The sequence below is a fragment of the Dreissena polymorpha genome, chromosome 6, assembly GCF_020536995.1.
Source record: "Dreissena polymorpha isolate Duluth1 chromosome 6, UMN_Dpol_1.0, whole genome shotgun sequence".
In the NCBI taxonomy this organism is placed as follows: domain Eukaryota; kingdom Metazoa; phylum Mollusca; class Bivalvia; order Myida; family Dreissenidae; genus Dreissena; species Dreissena polymorpha.
In genome coordinates this window covers 71,084,211-71,091,992 of record NC_068360.1, presented here as the reverse complement: position 1 = coordinate 71,091,992, position 7,782 = coordinate 71,084,211, and the positions used below count along the sequence as shown (strand labels likewise).

The 7,782-nt window shown below is 33.9% G+C and overlaps 1 long non-coding RNA gene across 1 annotated transcript; it reads left to right on the top strand.

Moving 5' to 3' along the window:
• The first annotated feature begins 1,622 nt into the window (after positions 1-1,622).
• LOC127836588 (uncharacterized) lies at positions 1,623-2,167 on the top strand. Its single transcript, XR_008028833.1, has 2 exons — positions 1,623-1,691; positions 2,059-2,167. It is a non-coding gene; the product is annotated as an uncharacterized LOC127836588 (long non-coding RNA).
• The last annotated feature ends 5,615 nt before the right edge of the window (positions 2,168-7,782 follow it).

Genomic DNA, 7,782 nt, shown 5'->3' with positions numbered 1-7,782 from the left:
GCTGCGTCCTGACACGTAAAGCTTGTGCTTTGTTGGCAGTGTTAGTTTGCTCTGAACAGGTTTACCCTTATTCCTGCCATTAATGCAGTCCCTCTGAGTTGATTTGCCACTTGTAAACCTACAAATAGCTTATTATCCCCACGCCTTTTAGCTCACTTGAGCACAACGTGCTCATGGTGAGCTTTTGTGATCGCGTTTTGTCTGTCGTCCGTTGTGCGTTGTGTGGCGTCAACATTTGCCTTTTTAGCTCTTTAGAGGCCACATTTATTGTCCAATCTTCATGAAACTTGGTCAGAAGATTGGTTTCAATGATATCTTGGATGAGTTCGAAAATTTTCACGTTTGCTTGAAAAACATGGCTGCCAGGGGGTGGGGCATTTTTCCTTATATGGTTATATATGGCTATAGCAAAATCTTGTTAACACTCTAGAGGCCACATTTATTGTCTGATCTTAATAAAACTTGGTCAGAAGATTCATCCCAAAAATATCTTGGATGAGTTTGAAAATGATTCCGGTTGGTTAAAAAACATGGCCGCCAGGGGGTGGGGCATTTTTCCTTATATGGCTATAGTAAAACCTTGTTAACACTCTAGAGGCCACATTTATTTTCCAATCTTCATGAAACTTGCTCAGAAGATTTGTCCCACTGATATCTTGGATTAGTTAAAAAAGGATAACCTTTGCTTGAAAAACATTGCTGCCAAGGGGCGGGGCATTTTTCCTTATATGGCTATATATGTCTATAGTAAAATCTTGTTAACACTCTAGATGCCACATTTATTGTCCAATCTTCATGAAACTTGGTAAGAATATTCATCCCATTAATATCTTGGACGAGTTCGAAATTGATGCCGGTTGGTTTAAAAACATGGCCGCCAGGGGTCGGGGCATTTTTCCTTATATGGCTATGTATAGTAAAACCTTGTTAATACTCTAGAGGCCACATTTATTGTCCAATCTTGATGAAATATGGTCAGAAGATTTGCCGGGTCCTTGCTACAGGAAAGCTGAAAATTGTATATGATCGCCCCACTCATTCCATCCCGCGAAACCCCTTAAGGTGTCGCAACTCTAGTATTGAACTAGCTAACACATGTTTAAACTTTTTTAGAACAATATATGTTACTTTTAAAGGGTAAAACAGCTATAATACAAAATATGGAATGAGTGATGTATTGGACGTCATCATTGATGACGTTCATTCGAACGAATGATAAAGGGGGTTAAGTTTCATTAAGTTGAGGCATATAGTCGCGATTTGTGGCGCTTGAATACTGGCCGAGCACGTTTGCTGAAATTTGACATGTATATGGACAAGAATGCGATCTACCTGTTGGCGTAGGCGTTATACCTGGGAAAAATCAAGTTTTCGAGTATTTTGCGTTTAAATATTTTTATGGGAAAGAGCACGCGCGCATGACGTCATGAAAAGCGCTTAGGCTAGCTTCCATCTTGCTACGAAACAAAGAAACTGACGTTACGCGTTATTAATTTAATATAAAGTTAGGCGTTTAATCGATAAACAAAGACGTAATAATTGTGTTTGAATATCAATCGGAAGTACACATGCATGTCTTTTGTGCACAGTGTGGTTTTTTAATAAACATGACATAAATCTAAGTGTTATTCAACGTATTGTGTGCGACGAGTTGAAGAGAGGTTTACACGGCTAGGCTTTCCGAGATAAATGTAAGTACACACTGGTATTAGAATGGTATTCTATTTATCCGATAATATCTTGAATATAAATGATATTGAGACAATTATATTATTAGGGTTTAATAATTTATTATTTAATCAATAAATAAACGCGAGAAGCAAATCAATTAATTTCGTTTATAGTGGAAACCGAAAGTAAACAAAGCAACCGTCAAAATGGCTGACGACATAGCAACGTAGGAATTAACACTCAGAAAATATTTACAAAATAAGATCATCAGAAATGATATAAAGTGAACGCTAATTCGCTGTTTTGACGATAAGTATACGATCTATTGAAAAACCAATACATTTGACATAAAAACACCCGCGGATAATCCGATATGGAAATCTTCAGCGTAACGAAATAGCAGACACCACACAGCGTCTCATCTGATTCTACGCTGTTTGCCAAGGCCGATACTATAATGAATGGAAATGCACAAACTCAGTAACTGGCAAGCATATATGCATTAGTAGGTTGTTTCGTGATTATTTAGAAACGACTACATAATTCTTTTGGTTCAGCCAGTGCAACTTAAGAGAAATAAGTATAAAAAGTTTCTACACCTGACAACAATGTGCCAACTTAATACAAGGTAAGTTGTTTACATTATTTAAAATATTGCAACAATAAACAGCTCGTACAATGTAATGTCATCATTTTAATTTTAATAAGCCCGTGGTTAATTACCCTTTTTAATCTTATGGATCAATGCATCTCTAACACCTTCAATTGACTTGTTCATGAAAAATATACACCCTCAGTGCATGTTATCCCATACACCATCACTCACTTACTAAGGCTCGATTGGTCATTCTCGGCTCGGGTACTACTTACCAGTACATGTACCCCGGGTACTCTTAACTTTACTTACATGTACCCCGGGTACGGTAAATAAACTTAAACATACCCGCAAATATTAGATTGTATCCGAGTTGTATATCCGCCCAAAACCCGATATTGTTAAACATGCTACCGATTAACGTAAAACAATATTGTTTACCTTAAAGAAACTTCTCTTTTAAAAAATCTGCATTAACATGCTTTTTAGTATGAGTGTTGAGAGGACGCCGTAGGAATAATCAAGTAATCAAGAATACGTCTCTGTTTCTGCTTTTATTTCCTTCATGTATAATGACGATAAGGATTGACGACTAAAATTGACAACAATGATAACAAGCATTGAAAACTAACACTAACGACAAGCATTGGCAACTAGATGTAACATTGACGATTCTCTACAATAAATGAAATTAACAATAAAGAATGAATAATAAGATTATAGTACAACAGATATGCTTTTCAAAGTATAATATAATAGCATACACTCATTAGAATAAGAGGTTTCATAAATAACAATTTGAAACATGTTCAATCAATATCGAAATATCTTATTCAATATTTATTACACAGCATGAATTAATTGTTAAAACATAATATAAATACCATTTAACCATTCCCCATTTAACGGACCTTGCAAACCAAATAATGTTTCTTTAAAAAAATCTATGACGGTAAAAATTGAGCGTGCGATGTCGCGGAAAATATTATACTTGACGACGTCATACAATGACGCGACTTTAAACAATTTAAGATTTAAAATTAAATCACATCATTGATTTTAACAATGAGTTTTGATAATATAAATGCCATTGAACAGAAAATTGACATAAATGTAAACATAATTAATTTTTACAAAATACCCGACAACAACAGATTTAGTGTTAAAATTCCCGGGTACGTTTTAGTATATTTACCGTACCCAGGGTACGAGCCTTACTAACTGTATTATTATTATATCTCACCGACTACAAGGTACCTTTACCTTGTTGTGTTTATCAAACTGGAATTTATGTAAAATCCGGCTTTGTTTACTTTTATTTTTCATTCATTTGATTACGCAATTGTTGACGTACCTCGTGGAAAATTATTTGAATCTTTGGATTTTAATGGCGACAAGCTATAAGTGTCAATTTATTTTAAAAACGAATCTAAGATTTTAAGTATTGTGTGTTTTTCATGCATAATTCAGTGTTTTCCAGAAAATTGAGTACCAATTATATGGCCGGCAACTATGCAGTAAAACAAAAGCATTTATGACATTTACTTGATATATTTGGGAAAAAAAGCCGTCATGTAAATGTAAGAGTAAATGTAACGGGCAGAATCGCTGGCTGCCGGTATTTAAAGAGAACACTGATAATAGTAAACTAAATCTCTACGACACGATTACAGCGTTGTAAAATTGTGTTTTGGGTGATAATGGTTAGTAATTCATACAAATGTTATTAAAAAATATTGTGCTTTAAAATTAATTTTGAGAATGGGATGGAAGAACAGAAAATGAAGAGCATACAGGGATGGAAATAAGTGGTTTCCCATGAGCCCGGGGCAAGTAGATTTTGGCCTGGGCAACTCAATTTCAAAAGTTGGTAAACTTGTTTTTTTTTAAATCTTAAAACAATTCAGTGCAATAAAAATTGAAAAACAATTGATCACCATGGATCAATACTAGTTAAATAACATTCATTATATAGGAATAGGACATGATTCAATTCAGGCTCATAATAATACATCATGCATTGAACATGTGTATTGTCAGCAAATGTATATAATTATCTAATATTTTATTTAAAAAATGTATAATAATATTCACATGTTCATATTTCTGGGCTCGTTATTCTTTATCTGGGCAACCAAAATACTAAAGATGGTTGCCCACAATAGTAAAAAGTTAGTTTCAATCCCTGGCATATCATTGTAACTTTATTGTTTAACTGCATTGCATTAAAATTGTGATTGAGGTAAGCTTGTTGTTTATAGTATAAATTATTTACTTTTTAGCTCGACTATTATATATGAAATATATATAGTGTAGCTATCCTACTCACCCCGGCGTAGGTGCGCGCATTGGAATGTTTGCGTACCACCTCGAATATATTTCCTATGTCCATTGACATATTGCTTTCATACATGTATTTTGCTTCTTAACCAACATGACCCCAATGTATAAACAAAAGCAGATAACTGTATCAAGCATTTTGTAACAATTATGGCCTTTTTTTCACTAAGAATAAGCATATAATTGATAAATCTATTTTAAAGTTTGCGTACCACCTTTAAATTGCCACAACTTTTTTATTATGCTCTCCCCAAATTTTTTAAGGGGGTAGCATATAGTCGCCGCTTCGTCTGTCCGTCCGTGCATAATTTTTGTCGGGCTATTTCTCAGCAACTAATGACTGGAATTCAATTTAACTTAATGGGAAGCTTCACTACCAAGAGGAGACATGCATATTATCAGCCGGTTCTGGTCAGATGATTTTTCACAGAGTTACAATGTATGGCCCTATGAAATTTTCCATTAACTGTACATATAACGCGATCTACCTGTTGGCGTATTCGTTATTACTGGGAAAAATCTAATTTTTGATTAAAATCACGAAAAAGTGGTGTTTTTTAGTGCGCAATCGCTATAAACACGTGGCTTGGCCGGAAGTACATGTAGCCTTAATAGCAACCCCAAGACAATTCACCCCCAGGAGACAATTCACGGGCTAGACAATTCAAATTAGATTTTTCATACCCCAATTTTTCGATTTTCGTAATCATTTTTGTCGTACCCAAATGTTTTTCGTACCCAAATTTGTTCGTACCTAAAAAAAAATTCGTACCCATTAGTTTCGTACCCAAATGTTTTTCGTATCCAAATTTTTCGTACCCAATTTTTTTCGTACCCCTTTTTTTTCGTGCCCAATTTTTTTCGTACCCATTTTTTTCGTACCTAAATTTTTGTTCGTACCAATTTTTTTTCGTAACAATTTTTTTTTTCGTACCCATTATTTCGTACCCAAATGTTTTTTGTTCCCAATTGTTTTCGTACCCAATTTTTTTTTCGTACCCATTTTTTTCGTACCTGTATGTTTTTCGTACCAAAATTTGTTCGTACCCATTTTTTTTTCCGTACCAATCTTTTTCGTACCCAAATTTGTTCGTACCCAATTTTTTTTTTCATACCCATTTTTTTCGTACCCAAATAAAAAAAATCGTACCCATTTTTTTAGTACCCAAATTTGTTTCGTACCCAAATTTTTATTTGTACAAATTTTTTTCGTACCCAAATAATTTTCGTACCCTAATTTTTTTGTTTCCTTTATTTTTTCGTACTCTAATTTGTTTTCGTAACCAAATTAGTTTTTTTTCCTGCCCATATTATGTTCATACCCATTATTTCTTCGTACACAAATTTGTTCATACCCAAATTTTTTCGTACCCATATGTCGTACTCAAATTTTTTTCGTACACAAATTTGTTCGTACCTAATTTTTTATTCGTACCCATTTTTTTCGTACCCAAATAGTTTTTCGTACCTTTATTTTGTTCGTACCCTTTTTTTTTTCGTACTCAAATTTGTTTTCGTACCCAAATTATTTTTTTTTTCGTACCCACTGCCCACATATTTTTTCGTACCAATTTTTTATTTTGAAATAATCGATTTTCAATTTGATTTGAACTCTCCACTCATTCCATCCCGCGAAACCCTTAAGGTGTCGCAACTCTAGTATGGAATGAGTGATGTATTGGACGTCATCATTGATGACGTTCAATCGAACGAATGATAAAGGGGGCTAACTTTCGTTAAGTTGGTGCAAATCACTGCGATTTGAGTTTCTTGAAAACTGGCCCAGCACGTTTGCTGAAATTTAACATGTATATGCACAAGAATGCGATCTACCTGTTGGCGTAGGCGTTATACCTGGGAAAAATCTAGTTTTTGATTAAATCACGAAAAAGTGGTGGGTTTTTATTGTAAAATGAGTTCTCGCCGGAAGCCGATTCACCCCAGGAGACAATTCACGCGCTAGGCAATTCAAAATTGATTTTAAATATTACACAATGCGATTTTATTCCAAAATTAATTAATAATTTCATCTTGCGTTTAACATACGTTTTAGAAAATATTAACAAAACAAACAAAAACAAACAACCGTTAAATTTTATTGTTGTAAATATGGTAACCTGATTACATATCCACTAGCGTCTATGCATATTTACACATAAAAAATAGTTCGCAAGTAAGCAACAAACAATCACATTTAAACGCAAATTATTTAACAATATATATAAATTTAAGCTAGAAATCGAAACTTAAATACAATGTCTGCACTAAAAACACAATACCAATAGTTTTTACATTAACACATTCGACATGTACATGTACTAGAGTTGCGACACCTTAAGGGTTTCGCGGGATGGAATGAGTGGGGAGATCAAATCAAATTGAAAGCCGATTATTTCGACAAAAATTTGGGTACGAAACAATTTAGGTACAAAAAAATGTTTGGGTACGAACAAATTTGGGTACGAAAAACATTTTGGTACGAACAAAATGGGTTCGAAAAAAAAATTGGGTACGAACAAATTTGGGTACGAAAAACATTTCAGTACGAAAAAAATGGGTACGAAAAAAATTTGGTTACGAAAAAAATTGGTTACGAAAAAAATTTGGGTACGAAACAAAAATTTGGTTACAAAAACAAATTAGAGTACGAAAAAATATAGGGAACAAAAAAAATGAAGGTACGAAAACTATTTTGGTACGAAAACATTTAACATTTGTAAAGACATAAAACAAACTAATAAGATTTTATTTCATGTTTGGGTGGTGTCCATTGTGGTATGTCAGGTTAGTGTTGTTTTGTCAAAGCATGAATCAAATTTGATGATAAACAAGAAACAATCGGTGACGGGTGATGCTCCCCAAAGGTTTTTTGGTTACAATATTGCACTATATATTCAAATAAAAGGAAACGTCTTGAGGGGCATAACTTTGGACAAAATAATACAATGGATGGTTAAGTAACTTAAAAATTTCAAAGGGCCATAACTCTCTAAATAAATCATCTAACCCGAACCCACTTATAACATGCGCATCTCCTAGAGGTAGTTAAGCTTCCCATAAAGCTTCATTGTATTCCAGTCAGTAGTTGGGGAGAAATAGCCCGAACAAGAATTGCACTACATAAATATGTACAGTTTATAGAAAATTTTAAAGGGCCATTACTCTGTGAAAAATCA